The sequence below is a fragment of the Apium graveolens genome, chromosome 7, assembly GCF_009905375.1.
Source record: "Apium graveolens cultivar Ventura chromosome 7, ASM990537v1, whole genome shotgun sequence".
Classification (NCBI taxonomy): Eukaryota; Viridiplantae; Streptophyta; class Magnoliopsida; order Apiales; family Apiaceae; genus Apium; species Apium graveolens.
Window position 1 is genome coordinate 27,339,558 of NC_133653.1, and position 21,209 is coordinate 27,360,766.

General features: G+C 36.6%; 1 non-coding gene across 1 annotated transcript; it reads left to right on the forward strand.

Annotated features, from left to right (window-relative positions):
• The first annotated feature begins 12,716 nt into the window (after positions 1–12,716).
• Positions 12,717–12,823, forward strand: LOC141675340 (small nucleolar RNA R71). The gene has a single exon (XR_012555998.1). It is a non-coding gene; the product is annotated as a small nucleolar RNA R71 (small nucleolar RNA).
• Positions 12,824–21,209: the final 8,386 nt, after the last annotated feature.

Genomic DNA, 21,209 nt, shown 5'->3' on the forward strand with positions numbered 1-21,209 from the left:
TGTAACACCCTCAAATCCGGGGTCGGGGATTCGGGTTGTCACGAGTTCTGTTTCCCTTATCAATACTTAATCTTAATAAACAATCAACTACTGCGTACTGTGACTCCACAATACACACACACACACCACAAGTTATAGTCTCATAGATGAATATCCAAAAATAACACAAGTCATTTTATTCCACAATTATAAACCATTTCACCATAAAAAGGGTTTTTGAATAATTTACATATTCTTTGCCATTATTACAATTCATAAATATACATAAGTCTGGCACAACAAAAGTTGAAAGCCTAGCCTACTGGTAGCTCCTACCTCAGCTACAACGGCATCAACGCCTACAGGAAACTGCGGAACGTTTCCTATCCGCTCACGAATTGGGAGCTTGGTCCTGTTCATCTTGTCTATCTGTTGTCGTGTGATGAAAGAAGAAAACAAGGGTGAGCAACAAGCCCACCGAAATAATATGTATAATAATTAACAACATATGAGCATTCTCATAGTACTCATGAAAGTCTTGGTCAAGAAGAAATGAACCAAGTTGATATCTTAACGCGACAAGTCGCAAAATATTCAGTATATATATACATATATACTACTCAAAATCTTTGAAATCCTCTGACATGTATAATGTACACAGAGTTCCAGTTTATAACTGTATAAAAATATCGTTGCAAGGTGATCTCATATATCTAACCTTGTCTCAACGTTTTTGTGAAAATCTTTGTCATGCATAAGATAATCATTAACCAGATATAAGTTGAAAAGATGAAGTTACAAGATACTCCAATATACTTATATATTTTCTGAATACTACTTGAACTACCACCGTTCAAGTAATAATTAGTTTCAAAAGTTCATCACATAGATGAGAATACAAGATAAGATTTGAATAGATTCAATCCTTAAACTATCATTCAAAAGAAATAAAGTTACGAGATACTTCATTAAGTCCCAATATATATCCATATATATCTCTCATACATTTCCTAAAAACCTCTGTCATGTAAAGTATGAACAGAGTTGTAATATCCAATGAATTTGGAAAGAAAAGAATTTTGGCATAAACCCGATATCTTGCTGATCAGGCAAAGTTACCAATAAGTAACTTTTTCTACTAGTAGATGGATGAATCCCCCACCGGTCATCACCCTGGCCTCATTAGGACCTTGTGCTGGACCGCCACCCGGCCTCTTACGCGTTGATGGACTGCCACCCAGCCACTTACACTTTGATAGACCGTACCCCGGCCTATCGCTTATGCCGACTCAATTAGATGGGCTTACTTCCCGAACGTTGGGTAAGTAATCAATTCATTTGTCAAATCAACAACCTCGTTGTGAATATAAAATACACCACAGAGCTGGATCCCTCAGGTTTTGAGCGAGTACTTAAATCCCCTTCGAAAGGAGGATCTTAAATATAAAAATGAGTTTTGGGATCCGCCCTAACTTTTAAAAATCATTTTGAAGACTCAAAAATATTTTTAAGAATGTTTGGAATAATGCTGATTTAATAAAATAAATCAGTCTCAATATATTTAGAAAATATCTGAATATTATTATTTAAATAATATTCCCATAAAGAATAATCCTTATAAAAATAATTGAAGTAGAAGTTTTAAAAACTCATACTTGAAATGAATAAAGAATAACCAAAGATATACTTATACGAAAGTAAGATCTTTATTTGAATATTCAAAAATAAGTTTGATTATCGAAACACTATTCTTTAATAAAATAAAGAATATTATTTAATAAAATAAGCGGAGTCATAAGTCCTTGAATGAATATTCAAAAATAATATTCATTAAATAAAGTAAGCGGAGTCATAAGTCCTCGAATGAATATTCAAAATAATATTCATTAAATAAAGTAAGCGGAGTCATAAGTTCTCGAATGAATATTCAAAATAATATTCATTAAATAAAATAAAGTTATCGAATAAACCTTATTCGATTAATAGTTTTGAAAACTATATCTATATATATATATAAATATATATAATATACTCGGGAACATCGACTCCCGGTTTTAGAAAATGTTCACCTTTGGGTCCCCTATACTAAGGGTATACGCAATTACTACTTATCTCTAGCATAGGTATTATGCAACTATAAGCATTGAAATCAACAGATAGATATCAAGATTACGAAACTGACATGCATATATCCCATATTAGCATGCTCCAATATATCACAAAATTTGCTAATTAACCATCATGCATCTATCACAAGATAATGCATATACATATATACATTACAACAACAGTATAACGGGTAGAAAACTTGCCTGAGTGTTCCCGGATAGACTTAAGCTTAGAGTGGGTCCGATAACCTATGAACAATAACATAAGTCGGAATTAAACCCCGGTTGCTTAAGAAACTAGACTTTAACCAATTGAACCTTAATGTTCGCTTATGGTCACTTCTACGCTTAACGAATCACATAAGTCGTTCGAGTACCCTCGGCTCCACCATTTTTAATAAATTAACCATTAAGAATTTTAAGGCGATTCTTTCGCGAGTAATCTACCAACTGCCTAATACACTTTACATAATTGTTTCATACTTCAATTAGTCATTTAAGGGCCTTAACCAAGGTTTCAAAGTAAGGCGAGGGGTAATGGTTCGTTCGCGAAACGCCGTTACTTAAAACGGTCATTCCTCGTAAACCGTACATCGGATTTAAGCGAACCACATATCAAAACGAAGCTCGTAACATGAACTATCTAATAATGGCAATGGTCAAAACCTAACAGTGGGTTCACGGGTCCTGATTTTAAGAACAAAAGCAGTCTAAGGTAAATCGGGCATTACGACGGCTATGTTTATGCGATTACCAAATTTGTACAACTCCAATTCAATCCACAATCAATCCCACAATCATTACTACAACCAAACTCCATCCATACTCTACTACAACAGCCCCAACATCTCAAGATTTCCAATTTATACTACTCTCAATCATGAACTAAAAGCTTATACTTAAGTTTCATTAACTATAAACAAGATTCAATCATCCAAATTGCTACAAACCCAACCAAACTTTAAACACACAAGCATCATGCTTCTCATGAAATATATTAATCAAAACCACTCCTAATTATTCAAAGTAAAACTAGGGTTTGAAGTTTTATACCTTCCTTGAAGCTTTTAATCCATGAAAGATCTTTGGAATGCCCATGGAAGCCTTTATCTATGCTTAAGCTACCTTGACCTTACAAATAAAATCAAGAATCAAAAATTTATTCTTGAAAGTTACTATTCACCCTAAAATAAAATGATTTGTTTGAGATAGAAAACCTTTGATTCAAGCACTCAAACTACTTGCTCTTCTTAGTTATGAAATATAGGATCCAAAGAAACAAACCTCTCGAATTATGATTGAGTGGAGCTTGGGTTTGGAAAATTTTCTTCTTGTTTTTCTTCAAAAAACCGTGAGCAAGGAGATGGGGGGAAGAGAAATGAATGTGTTTGCTTGGTTGCTTTGTTTTTGTTGTTAATTAACCTTTTACCATGGTAAAATTTGTGTGGCTTATAATCAACCAACAATTCCTTCCCATTGTGTCATGCTTATGTCATCCTCTTATGTCATCTTCCCACACTTATCTTCTTCTTGTTGGTGTGATGACATCATCATCACTAACTTCTTTGATTAACTCCTAATTACTTGGCTAATGATCGCTGATCTGTTATACGGTTCACTTAACTTTCGTTTTCGTTTATCTTTTGAGAGATCATACCCAGGATCTTATTACTTGGGTTCGCTTAACCTTTCTCAATACATTATATTCCTTTTATGATCCTCTCTTATAATCCTTGAATTTAAATCCTTTTTATCCTGTTACCTTATACTCAACTCTTTCGGTATCTGGTGGATTTTCGGGAAAAATAAAAGTGTTCGAATTTGGATTCTGACGATCTTTACATACACTTATATACCATATAGAGTACTAATAAGATCTCAGAATAACAATAAAAGAACCCCTGCAAAGTGTGATATGAAAAGTTTTCTTATTCAGCATAATCAGTAAAATCACTATTCATAAGGGTTACAAAAAGTCCAAAATTTTGGGGTTATTACGCATGAGGATTCTGATGAGACATAACAGGCATAGCATGCAGAGGTGACATAGACATGTTAGGCATGGAGGGAGTTAAAGGCATGGGAGCATTCTTAACAGATTTGCAGTTATCAGATAGATGATTAACACTTTTACAATGCACACAGCTTTTTCTAGGAGCATACTTATCAGGTGTGTAATTGTTGTGTTTGTTAATCCCTACCTTCCCATTTCTATTAGATTTTCTTTTAGTTTCCTTTTTATCCTCAACCAACTTAAGCCTATTTTTCAACTGATCTAAAGTCATGTGTCCTATATTCACCTTACTGGCATCTTTGGATGTGCTAGCTCCTTCTTTGACAAAGTTCTTGAATGTTGAACCAACCTTCTTATTGAGATTTTTCTTTTTAGAATCACTTGCCTGTTTTAAGTGATGAGCCTTCAACGGATGCTCTTTTTCTTCCTTCAACGGATAACTTTCATCATCCATCGATTCCACATCCATTGACAATCCATCAATTAATTCTAACTCCTTTTTGTTTTTCTTCCAGGCATTCTCACAGAATGATTCAATTCCCTGAACCTTGACAATCTGAGCACTAATATCCCTAGATGTTTTCCAGGCCTTGATTACCTCTTGTTCACTTTCTAACTGTTTAGAAAGAATTTCTACTTTCTTAACAGCTTCTTCTAGTTCACTCTCAACAGTCAAGCATTTAATTTTAATCTTTTCAAGCTTAATTACCTGATTCTCTAACACAGCATTCCTATCACTTAAAAACAAATTATTCTCTTTGATTCTTGTGTTTTCTTTAGCTAGTGATTTAAGGGAAACACGCAAATGATATAATTCATTGGACATATCATTTATGGCTTCATTGCATTCAATCTTAGAAAGCTAAGAGAGATCAGTAGTAATTACCTGGTTGCTTGATGAACTAGTTTCATTTTCATCAGAATTAGCCATCAGGGCTAGGTTGACATATTCCATATCATCATCTTCATTGACTCCATCTGCTGCTCAATCATCTTGAGTCAGAAAAGCTCTTTCCTTTTGTTTGAGCAAATCAAAATACTTCTTTTTGTAATCAACTTGCTCAAATTTCTTCTTATCAGAGGATGGTTTTCTGCACTCATTTACAAAGTATCCACTTAAGCCACAGTTATAACATTTGAACTTAGATTTGTCCACCATGTTCTTGTTTGACTTAGTGAATTTTGCATTTTTCCTGAATTTCATCTTTGCAAACCTCCTGGACAGAAAAGCCAGATGTTCATCAACATCATCAGAGTCATCTTGACTGGAATTGTCTTCATCCTCAGCTACTTGCTCCTTTTCCTTGCTTGATTCTGATTTGCTTGTGCCAATTTTGAGATTTGGCATTGTCTTTTCCTTATTCCCGGCTTCAATCTTCTCATTGTCAGCTACAAGTGCAACTGATCCTCCTTTTCTCTTTCCCTTTTCCAACAGCTCATCTTGCTCCATCTCAAGTTCATAGGTCTTCAAAATTCCATATAATCTTTCAAGTGTGAAGTCCTTATAATCTTGAGAATTTCTTAGAGAAACAGTCATAGGCTTCCATTCCTTTGGTAGAGACCTCGGAAATTTTAAATTGGAGTCCTTGACTTGGTACACTCTGCCATACAACTTCAATCCATTCAACAGTTTCTGAAATCTGCTGAAGGTATCATTCAATGATTCTCCTTCTTCAAAATGAAAATATTCATACTGTTGAATGAGAAGCTGCATTTTGTTTTCTCTAACTTGCTCAGTACCTTCACAGATAAGTTGCACAGTATCCCAAATTTCCTTAGCAGTTTGGCTGTTAATGACATTGTCAAATATATCTTGATCTAGGCCATTAAACAGAATGTTCATGGCTTTCTTGTCCTTGTGAACCTCTTCAATATCTTCAACAGTCCATTCTACTTTTGGCTTGGGAATAGACTGTCCAACAGCAACTGTTGCAGTAGCAGCTGTGGCCACCTAGTGAGGGATGTGAGGACCATTTTCAATGCAGTTGATGTAGCTTTCATCTTGAGAGAGAAGATGTAAATGCATCTTCACTTTCCAATGATGATAGTTATCTCTTTCCAGGATTGGAATCTTTACACCAATATCCTTCTTACTCATGATGTTAGCAGAATAGATCTTTAAACTCTTTGTATGTTAAGAGCTTGCTCTGATACCAATTGTTATTCCCAGTGAACTAACAATGAGATTTATAGAAGGGGGTTGAATGTAAATCCCAAAACTTTTTCAAGTTTTGAGCAGTTTCTAGGCTATGTGTTTTGATGAACAAGTGTGTGTGAATTGCTTTGAGCTAATGCAGACAGATATATATTCAAACACAAATGTAAAGAACACAACAGACTTAAAAACTTTTCTGGTGGATTTGTTGTTCCACCAGAGATGTGTTATTTCAGAAAATCTGTGATTCATAGAATTAAATCGCAGCTGCTTCCTAGTACAAACTAGATGATTTTCTCTCTGGATTTTTCTAAACAGCTCTGGAAAATTCACCATCTAATTACTAGCTGCTACTTGGTTTATATATCACCAAGTTTACAAGTGAAGACAAAACTGTAAAATACAATTAAAAGATTCTTCACATGTTTCTTCTTCATTTCTCTATCCAATGCAATTTAGGTTTAGCTGTGAATCTTTGAATACTTCCTTGTTTGCACAAGAATGGAAATGCTGCATTTTCTTGATTCCTCCTGGAGGCTGCCACATTCCAGTTTGTCTCTGTCAACCCATGTGCCTCTGTCAGCTTATGAATTGTCACTATCAACTGCTATTGAACTAAGCATCCGTTGAAGCTTTCATCCGTTGATGACTTTATCCGTTGAAGCTTTATCCGTTGATGCATTAGCAGTTAAAGTTTTATCCGTTGAAGCACTCATCCGTTGATGGATGTTATCCATTGAAGCTTTAGAGACATCCGTTGAAGCTTTGTTTCTCATCCGTTGAAGGCCTTTAATATCAGTTGATACTACTTCACTTATATAAAATTATAAGGCATGAAATATTTACAATTAGCCCTTCTATTTGCATATCCACTAGTAGTCAACAACACTGATAATTTCCTACAACATCTAAGAATTACAACTTAAATACAGAGAATGAAATGTGCTACAATACTAAACTTATTTCTAAGTAAAGCTACTCCTTCAACGGATAGCCAAAATGGTCTTATCCGTTGAGGCTACAAACACTAGATTTCTACTAAAGTGTTTTATTTAACTTATCATCAAACTAATACACATATTCCTAACAATAATCAACCGCCAACATGATATACTGATTATTGCAAGATGAGATAAATGGCCCCATGAAGTCAATTCCCCAAACATCGAAGACCTCAACCTCGAGAAGCACATTGAGAAGCATCTCATCCCTCTTGGACATATTACCAACACGCCAGCAACGATCACACTTCAAAACGAACCGATGCGCATCCTTAAACAATGTAGGCCAGAAGAATCCCGCTTAAAAGATACGAGCTGCTATCTTCTCTCCACCATAATGGCCTCCATAAACAGTCAAATGACAGTCTCCCAAGATACCCTCCGTCTCGCTGTACGGAATACATCTCCTGATGATTTGGTTAGCTCCTTGCCGAAATAAGAATGGCTCATCCCACATGTACCACTTCGCCTCATAAAAAAACTTCTTCCTTTGAGCAGCAGACAAATCTGAAGGCATACTATTGCTCACAAGGTAATTCACAATATCTACGAACCACGGTTCTTCCTCTTGCACCCCAAATAGCTGCTCGTCGGGAAAAGACTCATTTATCAATGTCTTATCCTGTGAAGTTGCACTTGGATCTTCTAAACGAGAGAGATGATCAGCGACTTGATTCTCAGTACCTTTCCTGTCCTTGATCTCTAACTCAAATTCTTGAAGTAAAAGAACCCATCGAATCAGTCTAGGCTTTGAGTCCTTCTTCGAGACGAGATAGCGAATCACAACGTGATCAGTGAAAACTGTCACCTTCGTCCCAAGCAAATAAGATTGAAAATTCTTAAAATCATAGAAAATAGCCAATAGCTCCTTCTCAGTAGTAGTATAGTTCAGTTGCGCACCATTGAGGGTCTTACTAGCATAGTAGACCACATGAAATATATTGTTCTTCCTTTTCCCAAGAACTGCTCCAACTGCATAGTTACTTGCATCACACATTATTTCAAAAGGTTCATCCCAATTAGGTACAGTTATGACGGGTGCCGTGATCAAGCTCTTCTTTAAGCTCTCAAAAGCAGCTAGACACTCGTCATCAAACTTGAACGGGACATCTTTCTCTAGAAGATTGCACAACGGTTTAGAGATTTTAAAGAAGTCCTTGATAAAACGCCGATAGAAACCTGCATGACCAAGAAAGCCGCGGACTCCCTTAACTGAAATTGGTGGGGGAAGATTTTCAATGACCCCCACCTTGGCTTTGTCTACCTTAAGACCCTTACTAGAGACCTTGTGCCCAAGAATGATGCCCTATTGCACCATAAAGTGACATTTCTCCCAGTTGAGAACCAGATTGGTCTCAACACACGATTTAAGAACAGCGCCAAGATTTTGCAAGCACTCATCAAAAAAATCCCTGAATATAGAGAAATCGTCCATAAACACCTCCACATTCTGACCAATCATGTCAGAGAAGATTGCCATCATGCATCTCTGAAATGTGGCAGGTGTACCACACAAACTAAAAGAAACTTTTCTGAAGGCAAAAGTCCCAAACGGACATGTGAAGGTAGTCTTTTTCTGATCTTCTGGAGCGATACAAATCTGATTATAACCCGAATAGCCATCCAGAAGACAATAGTACTCATGCCCAGCCAACCTGTCAAGCATCTGATCAATAAATGGAACAGGGAAGTGATCCTTCCTTGTAGCTTTGTTCAGCTTCTTGTAATCTATGCAAACTCTCCACCCTGTGACTATTCGAGTAGGAATGAGCTCATTCTTCTCATTAGCAACAACTGTGATGCCTCCTTTCTTCGGCATATACTGAACTGGACTCACCCAAGAACTGTCAAAAATAGGATAGATGATCCCTGCATCTAGCCACTTGAGAATTTCCTTCTTCACAACTTCTTTCATGAACGGATTAAGCCTTCTCTGTTGCTCAATAGTTGGCTTGCTACCTTCCTCTAGCAGAATTTTATGCATGCAATAAGAAGGGTTGATTCCCTTGATATCTGCTATAGTCCATCCAATTACCGATTTGAACTCTCTCAGAATTCTTAAGAGCTTTTCCTAATCACTACCTGAAAGGTCAGATGTAATAATAACAGGCAAAGTAGATGCATCACCTAAAAAAATATACCTTAAGTGCTCCGACAATGGTTTAAGCTCGAGTGTAGGAGTTTCCTCAATAGATGGATTGAGGCGCTTTGGAAATTTGTTTAGCTCCTCCAATCCAAGAGATTCAAAAGCATATTCAGCCTTCGCTTCCAAGGAGAAGCATTCAAATATTGCAACGTCTTATCACTTTCATCATCTTCACTATCTGAATTCCCCAATAAGACTTTCTCTAAGGCATCAGACCTTAGCATTTGATTAAGTTCTGAAGTAAAAAAAGAATCAGCCAATTCCACCTTTAAGCACTCCTCATTTTCAGTAGGGAATTTCATGGCATTGGAAACATTGAACATCATATCCTGATCTAGTACTCACATAGTGAGCTCACCCTTCTGCACATCTATCAAGGTTCGGCCAGTAGCCAAGAAAGGCCTTCCCAAGATTATGGGAATCTTCTTATCCTCCTCGAAATCAAGAATTACAAAATCAGCAGGAAAGATGAGTTTGTCCATCTTGACCAAGACATCCTCCACAATGCCTTGTGGATATGTAATAGAGCGATCAGCCAACTGTAAAGACATATAAGTGGGCTTTGGATCAGGCAAATCCAACTTCTTAAAAATAGACAAAGGCATCAGATTGATGCTAGCTCCCAAATCACATAAACATTTGTCGAACGATAATTTTCCGATGGTGCAAGGAATAGTGAAGCTTCTAGGATCTTTAAGCTTCAGCGGCAACTTCTGTTGCAGCACAACACTACATTCCTCCATAAGAGCGACAATCTCTAAGTCATTGAGCTTCACTTTCCTAGAGATAATACCTTTCATAATCTTCGCATAGCTAGACATTTGTTCAAGAGCTTCAGCGAAAGGTATGTTGATTTGAAGTTTCTTGAAAACTTCCAAGAACTTAGCAAATTGCTTATCCAGCTTTTGCTTCTACAGCCTCTTAGGAAAAAGAGGTGGAGGATAGACCTGTTTTCCCCTGTATTAACCTCAGGAGGAGTGTTGACAACAGATGTCTTCCTTGGTTCCACTTCTGCTTCCTTCTGCACTTCTTCTTCATCCACAACTTCAAGTTCTGGAACTGGAGATTTTTCAGGATTTGCAGCCTTCTCAGACCTCAATGTGATTGCCTTGACCTGCTCTTTAGCTTCTCTCTTACCTGGCACTTCAGTGTCACTAGGGAGTGTACCAGGTTGTCGATTCAGCAAGGCATTAGCAATTTGTCCAATTTGATTCTCCAAGGTCTTAATAGAAACCGCTTGGCTCTTGCACATGAGCCTCAACTTCTCTAATTCAGATTTTTCATTAGATTGTGGTAGCTGCTGAAGTTGGAGTTGTTGTCTTGGTACATATTGCGGCTGTTGAAAACCAGGAGGGTTGTATTGCTTAGTTGCATACTGCTGATAAGGCTGTTGCACCGCATTCTGAGTGTTGCTCCAGCTGAAGTTAGGATGATTGCGGTTTTTATGATGATAGGTGGCTGGAGCTAGTTGCTGCGACCTCTGAAAGTTGCTCACGAACTGAGCTGATTCACTAGAAATAACACACTGCTCTGTCTCATGCGCACCAGCACAAAGCTCACAGACACTAATGATCTGATTAACACCAAAATTAGCCAAAGAATCCACCTTCATCGTCAAAGACTGAATTTGAGCAACTATATCAGTAGTTGTATCCACTTCCTGAATTCCTTCTACTTTGCCTTGAGGTATTCTTTGAGTTGGGTTCTGGTATTCATTAGTAGCCATCAGTTCAATCAATTGATAAGCTTCATCATAGCTTTTAGCCCATAAGGCTCCTTGTTAGGGCGAAAACACGCGCTAAAATTTACACAAGTATACGCGTTCGCAAGTAGTATAAGATTTAGATCAAATTTGTTCCCACAGAGACTCTTTGGTTAATTTAAGAATATGCACCTATGTAACAATGATATGGTTATTATCTAATGCTAAGACAAATAACAAGTTGAGATTGTTTATAACTAAGAATTAAACTAACAATTATAACTAAGAGAACAAGAATGGTTAAATTAATATATATATGACAAACAGGAGATCCTAACTTCATTAAATACTTCATTCAATAGCCTTTTTGTTCTTAACCTTAGCATGTAATGGTGATGACACTAATCAGATAACACGAAACTAGTAAACGCCAACTTTCTTTGTACGAATACCCTACTACCAAACATCGACAAAAGAGATAGAAGTTGAATAGACACCAATTATGCTTAGTCCTTATATGTCTATAAGAATTGAAAACATAACGGTTTAATGCAAAAGTTATCTATCGTGATTACGTAGGGCAAGTAAGATGGTTAAAATTACCTACGAATCATGCATAACAATAACACATGAACCTATGCTAGTATGACAAGTTCTAAACCTCTATATTCATTATCGCTTCAATAGAGATTAATACGCTATCTTATATGTTAGCTACGCACATAAGACGAATAAGCACAACCAATACTAGGTTATCATACAATCACCACACACTAAGGTATCGAAAAAATTTAACAAAAGAAATCCATAAATAAATCCGCTAGAACCCCACGATAACGATTAGTTCACAATCGAACTCATCGTCACCATAGGTTCCAATGAAAACATGACAATAAATAATATAAGAGTACTAGGGTTCAAAGACAAATCGAAAACAAGCATCCAAGTATCAACTATATTAAAAAAAACAAAAGTCTTCTTCTCCGTAGTCATCTCGTGCTCTCTAGGTCTTCTTATTGCTCTCCCAGGTCTCCTTGTTGTTAAAAATATCATTTTATTGATATATATAGGCTCCAGGATGACCAGGACTCTCAAAATCTTCAATTTCGACTAAAATCAGAATTCTGGGGCAGAAATAGGGCGCGGGTGCGTTGTTTTCGGCCGCGGCCGCGCTGGAATAGTGATTTCAGCGGCGCGGGCGCGCTGGTTCTGGCGCGGCCGCGTTGGCCTTCTGGAAATTTTCTGACAATTCTTCTTTTAGCCGTATCTTGAGTTCTGCTCGTCAGAATTAGGCGATTCAACTGCCCACGCGAAGCTAACAAGATTCTCTACAACTTAAGAATGACCCAGGTTTCCAATTCTGATATATTTTCAGCATATTTCTTTAAAAACCTTCTTTCTTCCTTTAACTGATGCCTGAAATGCACAAACATAAAAACACATCAAAAATACCAACAACTTGTGTCCAAAACACCAACTTAAGCCTGAAATGAAGCATTTCTAGTAGATAAAAAAAATCCAAGTATCACTCCTCTTGATGCTGCATCAAGCATGGGTCTAGATGTTGCACCCAACCAATTGTAAAAACAGTTAATGATCATCCAGTCAGGCATCCCATGATGAGGACACTTCCTGAGCATCTCCTTGTAGCGATCTCAAGCCTCACACAAAGATTCTCCCATTTACTGCGCAAGTTGAGTAAAAGCATTCCTGATTGCAGTAGTCTTCGCCATAGGGAAGAATTTAGTGAGAAACTTCTGAGCTAGATCTTCCCAAGTAGTAATAGAGCCTAGTGGTAGAGAATGCAACCAACACTTACCCTTATCCCTCAGAAAGAATGGGAAAAGCCTCAGCTTAATAACGTCTTCAGTATCCCCATTGAACTTGAAAGTATCGCAGATCTCGATGAAATCCCTGATGTGCATGTTGGGATCTTCTATAGGAGAACCCCCAAACTGAACTGAATTATGTATCATCTGAATCGTGCTCGACTTGATTTCAAAGGTGTTAGCCACGATGGCTGGCCTGATAATGCTAGACTAAATATCATTGATCTTCTGCTTAGAATAGTCCATCAAAGCCTTAGGATTCGCTGTTTGATCTCCCATTATGACTAGAGCTTCTTCTTTAACTTTCTCCTCAACAAAAGCTTCTTCAACCTTCTCTTCAACAAGAACTTTTTCAACTACTTCCTCCACTTTATCCAGTATTCTCTTGCAAGATCGAGAACGCGTTAGCATACACGCTCTCTAGAGTACCTGAAATACAGCAAGTACCCAAGTAAGTAACAATATCCGAGTCAGTGAACTTTAACGACCACTGATGATAAGCACATAAACTAAAAATTAACACCGAGTCCCCAGCAGCGGCGCCAAAAACTTGTTAGGATGAAAACACGCGCTAATATTCACGCAAGTATACGCGTTCACAAGTAATATAGAATTAATTCTAGTTCGTTCCCACAAAGACTAGTTTAGGTTAATTTCAATTAATTTACTTATGCAACAATGGTATGATTATTATTCAATGCTAAGATGATAACAAGTTGATATTATTTATAACTAAGATTATTAACTAACATGCAATTAACTAAGAGATTAAAAGGTTGATTTACTTATACAACACAAACATGGGATTTTAACTTCATTACTACTTCATTTAATAGCCTTTTTGTTCTTATCCTTAGGATGCAATGGTGATGACATTAATCAGACAACACGAAACTAGTAAGCGTCAACTTTCGTTGTACAAATACCCTACTACCAGACATCCACAAAAGAGATAGAAGTTGAATAGACACCAATTATATTGAGACCCTATATGCCTATAAAATTTGACAACATATTGGTTTAATGAACAAGTTAACTATCGTGTAATAACCCCAAAATTTTTGGACTTTTTGTAATCCTGATGAATAGTGATTTTGCTGATTAAGGAAAATTTTCATGCCACACTATTTAGCAGTTCTTTTATTGATATTCTGCGATCTTATTAGTACTTCATATGGTATATGAGTGTATGTAAAGATCGTCAGAATCCAAATTCGAACACTTTGATTTTTCCCGAAAATCTACCAGATACCGAAAGAATTGAGTATAAGGTAACGTGATTAAATTGATTTAAATTCAAGGATTATAAGATAGGATCATAAAAGGAATGTAAAATATTGAGAAAGGTTTAGGGGAACCCATGTAATAAGAACCCGGGTATGATCCCTCAAACGACAAATGAGAACGAAAGTTAAGCGAACCGTATAACACATAAGCGGTCATTAGCCAAGTAATTAAGGGATAATCAAAGAGGTTAGTGGATGATGATGTCATCACACCAACAAGGAGAAGACATGTGTTAACAAGATGACACAAGCATGACAAGGAGTATTTGATTTGTTGGTTGATTTATAGCCAAGTAAAACATTACCATGGTAAAAATCTAAAAGTAGCCAAGCTAAAAGAAAGAGAAACAACCAACATAAATTATAAAACACAAATATTAGAAGTTGAATTTGTTTCTCAAGAACAAAGCTCTCGGCTTTTTTTTTCAAGAAAGAAGAAAATCCAAAACTCAAGATCCAAGCTTTGTTAATTTGCAAGGTAATTATCCAAGGTCCCTTATGATTAGTTATGGCTATCCTAGGAGTTTAAGCTCCCATTTCCTTCACAATCTTTTTCAATAAATCATTGAAGAAGAGTGTGAATAGTGTTTTCAAGAGTTTTAAATTTTTTGATCTTGTGTTTTTGGTTAGATTTAGCTTTGGTAAGGACTTTCAAGGGCTATTTCAAGCTTCTTAGTTACTTCTACTCACCAAGGAAGGTAAAACCTCATACCCTAAGCTTTACTTTGAATATTTAGGAGTGCTTTTGATTAATATAGTTCATGAGAAGCATGATTCTTATATGTTTAGAGTTTGGTTGGATTTGTAATGAGTTTGAGTTATAAATCTTGGTTATTGGGTAATGAACCTTAAGTATAGTTAGTAGCTCTTGTTTGTGATTGAATGAGTTGGAAAAATCATGAGGTTATGGACTGATGTAGTAAGGTTTGGATGAATTTTGGTTGTATTGGTGGTTGTGAGTTGATTTGTGGTTGATTGGAGTAGTTTAAACTTTGGTAATCGCGTAAACATAGCCGTCGTAATGCCCATTTTCATACAACTGCTTGTTCTTAGTGTCAGGGACAGTAAGCTAACCGTCTAACCTGTAACTTTGCCATGTTTAGCTAGATCGTGTCGTAAGCTTTGTTTTGATATGTGGTTCTCTTGAATCTGATATATGGTTTAAGAGAAACGACCGTTTTAAGTAACAGCGTTTTACAAACGAACCATTATCCCTCGCCTTACTTTGAAACCTTGATTAAGGCCCTTAATTGACTAATTGGAGTACGAAACAATTATTTAAGGTTAATTGGTTAGTTGGTAGAGTATTCGCGAAAGATCCACCTTATAAAATTAAATGGATAATTTTATAAAAATGGTGTAGCCGAGGGTACTCGAGTGACGTATGTGAATCGTTAAGCGCAAAAGCGAACGTTAGGGTCTAATTAGTTAAAGTATAGTTTCTTAAAGCGACCGTGGTTTAATTCCAACTTATATATTGTTTATAGGTTACCAGACTCGCCCCAGGCCTTTTACCACCCCCAGTCGCTCAGGCAAGTTTTCTACCCGTTATACTGTTGTTGTGATGTAAATATATTGGTACATTATCTTGAGATAAGTGCATGGTTGTTAATAGAAAATCTTGCGATATATTGGATCATGTTGATATGGTATATATATGCATGTTGTGAAATCTTGATATTTTATTATTAATTCAAATGCTTATAAACTGCATAATACCTATACTAGAGAGAAGCAGTAGTTGCGTATACCCTTAGTATAGGGGACCCAAAGGTGAACATTTTTCTAAACCGGGAGTCGATGTTCCCGAGTATAATATATTTATATATATTTATATTTATATATATATATAGTTTTCTATAAATATTAATCGAATAAGGCACATTCGATAGTTTTGAATAATAATCAAACTTATTTTCGATTATTCAAAGAAGGATCGTACTTTCGTATAAGTATATCTTTTGTTATTTATTATTCATTTCAAGTATGAGTTTTAAAACTTCTAATTCAATTATTTTTATAAAGACTATCCTTTATGGGAATATTATTTAAATAATAATATTCAGATATTTTCTAATATATCAGGACTTATTTATTTTATTAAACCAGCATTACTCCAAACATTCTTAAAAATGTTTTCGAGTCTTCAAAATGATTTTAATAGTTAGAGTGGATCCCAAAACTCGTTTTCAAATTTAAGAGCTTCCTTTCGAAGGGGACTTGAATACTCGCTCAAAAATCTAAAGGATCCGGCTCTGTGGTGTATTTTATATTCGCAACGAGGTTGCTGTTTTGAGAAAACAATTTGATTACTTGCCCAATGTTCGGGAAGTAAGTCCATCTAATTGAGTCAGCATAAGCGACAGGCCGGGGTACGGTCTATCAAAGTGTAAGTGGCTGGGTGGCAGTCCATCAACGCGTAAGAGGCCGGGTGGCGGTCCAGCACAAGGTCCTAATGCGGCCAGGGTGATGACCGGTGGGGGATTCATCCATCTACTAGTAGAAAAGGTTACTTATTGGTATCTTTGCCTGATCAGCAAGATATCGGGTTTATGCCAAAATTCTCTTCGTTCCAAATTCATTGGATATTACAACTCTGTTTATACTTTTCATAATAGAGGTTTTCAGGGAATGTATGTGAGATATATATAGGAATATATATATCGGGACTTAATGAAGTATCTCGTAACTTCATTTCATTTAATAATATCTCAAAGATTGAATCTATTCAAGTCTTATGTTGTAGTCCCATCTATGTGATGAACCTTTGAAAACTTATTATACTTTAAACAGTGGTAGTTCAAGTAGTTTTCTAAAAAAAATGATATAAGTATATAGTGAAGTATTTGGTAACTTCATCTCCCTTTAAGCTTATATCCAATAAGTAATTATCTTACACTTGATAAAGGTTTCCAGTAAGTTATCTATTTAGATACTTGCATTATTGATTAAACCATATATTATCTTGCGAGCTGTAATGCTCACTCTTGTTTTATTTCTTCATCACACAACAACAGTTAGGAAAGATGGTCAGATTCCAGCAGACCCGGCGCAAGAGCGTGGGAAGCGTCCCGCGTCTTCCCGTTGATATCATAGCTACCATAGCTGCAGAGGTAGTTCTATCTATAGGCCAGACATTCTACTTTTGGGAATCAATTATGTATAATTATAACTTGTGTTGGATAATGGCAACTAATTGTAAACTTATTAAGTAATCATTTTGGGTTGTAATAATTTTTAATTTATGCATTCAAGGACTTGTACTTATTTCGATTTCATCTCTGAGACTATAACGTGTTGTGATGTGTGTTATTGTGGGGTCACATCATCAGGTTATTTATTTAATTAAGTTAAGTGATATTTATGGAAAGAAAGACCGTGACGACCCGGATTCCCGACCCCGGATCTGGGGGTGTTACATATCGTGATTACATAGGGCAAGTAAGATGGTTAAAATTACCTACGAATCATGCATATCAAATACATGAACCTATGCTAGCATGGCAAGTTCTAAACCCTTATAGTCACTTTCACTTCAATAGAGATTAACACGCTATCTTATAAGTTCACGACGCTCATAAGACGAATAAGCACAACCAATACTAGGATATCATACAATCACCACACACTAAGGTATCAAAACATATTAACTATTGAAATATATAAGTAAATCCGCTAGAACCCCACGATAACAATTAGCCCATAACAACTCATCATCACCATGGGTTCCGATGAAAGCATGGTATAATAAACTAAGTCTTTATAAAACCAAATAATAATCAAAGTATGTTAAACAAGAGTATAGGTTCAACAAATAAGAAAACTAGCATCCAAGATTATAACTTAAAACAAAGAATCACAAGAATAAACTAGATCCTCTTCGCCTTGGTGGTATTTGTGCTCCTAGGTCTTCTTGTTGTCTTCTCCTTAAACTCTGTTATTAAAAACGTCTTTGAGTTGTCTTTAAATAGCAGCCCAATTAATCCAGAAGCTCATAAAAACACTCTTCTAATTGCAACAGGATTTTATTATCCCGACACGGCGCGACTGCGCGCTTCACCAGTGCGGGCGCGCTGTCCTTCTGCTTCACTGGCGCGGGCGCGCTGACCTTCTGGAAAAAATGATTTGCCTTCTTTTATTAGCTGGTTCTTGATGGATTTCCATGAGCAATCTTCACGACACCTTCCTAACACCATGTTAGCATCAAACCAATGCTAAATCTCCTCGATTCCTTATTCATGCCTGAAATGCAAAACACTACAAATACGCATCAAAAACACAAACAACTAGAGTACAAAACACCAATTCAAGCCTTTATAGAGCATTCTAAATGGACATAAATGCCACTTAACATCCATCAGCCCGCCCGAAGGCCCAGCCGAATAACAGGTACATGTTGGCTATGGGAGGCCCAATAAGGCCCATCGAACGAAGGCCCATTAGACAATTATACTATTGGGCCGAAGGCCCAATAGGTCCATGAACCGAAGGCTTCCATGAACCGAAGGCCCAGTCAGCTTAGCAGGTTGAGGCCCACTTCTATTCCAACCGTTGGTATTACACAATTATAATGCCCCCTTTTCACTCCTCTTCATCATTAAGGTGTAACGGACGAAGCACTGATGACAGGGTCGAGTATAAAACCCCAGAAAAGTAAGACAGACATAATTACACACTCATTTTCTAAAATACTCTCTACTTTCTTGTATTCCTAAAACCCACTCTACATCCAGATTCTTATTCTCACCGGAGATGAATCAGGGGGACAATCACTCGCATTCTCCTTCCTTTCAGGTAGCAGCCGAAGGCAGTTCCTGAGTGGCCGAAGGGCGTAACACTATGTAGTGTAGATATATACCCATTGTTGTCATATGTTAATTCTTTGAGGCATTCCATCTTTGTATCTACACATGACTATTTTCTAATTCTGGAAATTTGAACCTCATCGTGTTATCATACCTTGAGTGACCTCATTGCGAGACTATAAGCAAGGTGTTGGTAACTCTTCCTTTGGCTAATGAGCTTGTCGTTTAAAATAACCTCTTGGCAGCTTCCATAGCCATGCACAAGAAACCACAAATCGGTGCATGTTAGTAACCACAAACAATTAGCAAATGGGAAAAAAAGACAAACTCTAGTAATATTCCTGAGTGTTTAATGACTATTGTACACCGACCATTTCACAATGGAAAGAAACAACGTGTGCTGGGCAAGACGTCAATTTTAACCAAGTAAGCTTGATGTTCAACGTGGTCTGAGTAAGTCTTAACTCAGTGAAAACTCAATATATTATGTTATTTTACTAAATTAATTGTTTCATTCCCTTCGGGTGATAAATCAAATTTATCATCTCTCTTAAATTTTCGTTTCGTTCGTATTCCCGCAGACCCTCTTTTTCCCCTCAGTTTCACATTGCCGTGGTGCAACCAAATGCTCAACTATCCTTTGCTAAACTTGAACATGTTTTATTATTTTCCACTTAAGAAAAATACCCCTAAATACATATTTAGCAGAGTTATACCGATATACAACATATTTTTAATAATAGAAATATACTTTTTTACTTAAATTCTATAATTACAAAAGTATTGCTACAATCACCGAAAATATTATTTTATGCTCACCTAAATTAAAAAAGGGAACTTATCAAAAATATCAATGTTTTTGAATTTATTTACAAAATACAGTTAAAATTGCATTTGATGGTACAAATGAGTTTACTTGAAGTTGCATATGACATTGCAAATATTTCTTGTTATATATAAAGGTTACAACGTAATTTTGAAAATATTTTCTATAAATTAATATTTTTGTAATAACCTCAATCAAAAATTTCTTTATACTCACCCTAGATGCTACTTTAAGAAGTGAAAATTTACTACATTGCCGGCATGCAAGTCTTCAAGAGAGGAAAAAGGAAGTCCCTCTTTTCAGTTGTCAATATTTATCATTTTTAAGTCACAAAAGATGTACTCCTTTTTAAATGAGTTATAGTGGCTGCTTGGCAGCGTGGTGGGAGAAAAAGTAAAATGATCGTTTTAGCCCCTAAACGGTGATACACGAAGGGCAATTTTTTCTCACTTGTTTTGTTCAAATAGCTGAAGCATTATATTAACCTATGTTCCATATATTTACTTATTGTCGTGGAATAAAAACTGGAGTACGTTATTATTTAATGTTAGGGTTTGTGAGTTTCGAGTTTTAATGGCTGCTCTTGCGCTCGGGACTATCGGTCTTTATAAGATGCCTACGTATCTCTGTGTGGTAGAGAATCAAGCCAAAAATGTAGTTTTAGGTTGAGGGGTAGAGCCCTTTATATAGAGGTGAGTGTAGGGTTACACTTGTGTTGGGAGACTTGGTGGCCAAGTCTCCAACTTAGATGGTGATTAGGAGTCCTATAAGGGAAGGAACTCCAGAACCTTTTGTGTAGGACTTTGAGTCTGTTTAAGACACATGTCTCTGCTCTTCCAGCCATATTGGGTCTAGTCCGTAAACAACTTGTGTTCGTGGACCTTGACGACCTTATCTGGTGGGTCTTATTTACATGGGTCGTCTTGAGTCTGCTATGAGCTCGGACCAGACAAGTTTGTACTGGACTACAGACAAGAATCCCAGATGTAATTAATGTGACATTAATGTGTCTTTAGGATGTATTTTCTATCCATATTATTCCCCCCAACTTCTGGGAATACTGTTTGAGTTTTTGTGGAAGTTATAATGGTCTATTTGTGACTCGGGGGACTTTCGGCCCTTTTCGGGTATCGGCCCTTCATGGGTATCGGCCCTTCATGGGTATCGGCCCTTCATGGGTATCACCGTTTTATCGTAAAGTGTGGAGCAACCTACACATTTACAATGACTTATTAGTGTGAGTACACACACTTACGGCCTTTGCACAGGCTATTTGGATAGTGTTTAACACTAAACGGTCCTAATTGGGACTAAAAAACGAGCATTTATCACCCCTTAACCTTCGTCAAGGTTAATTA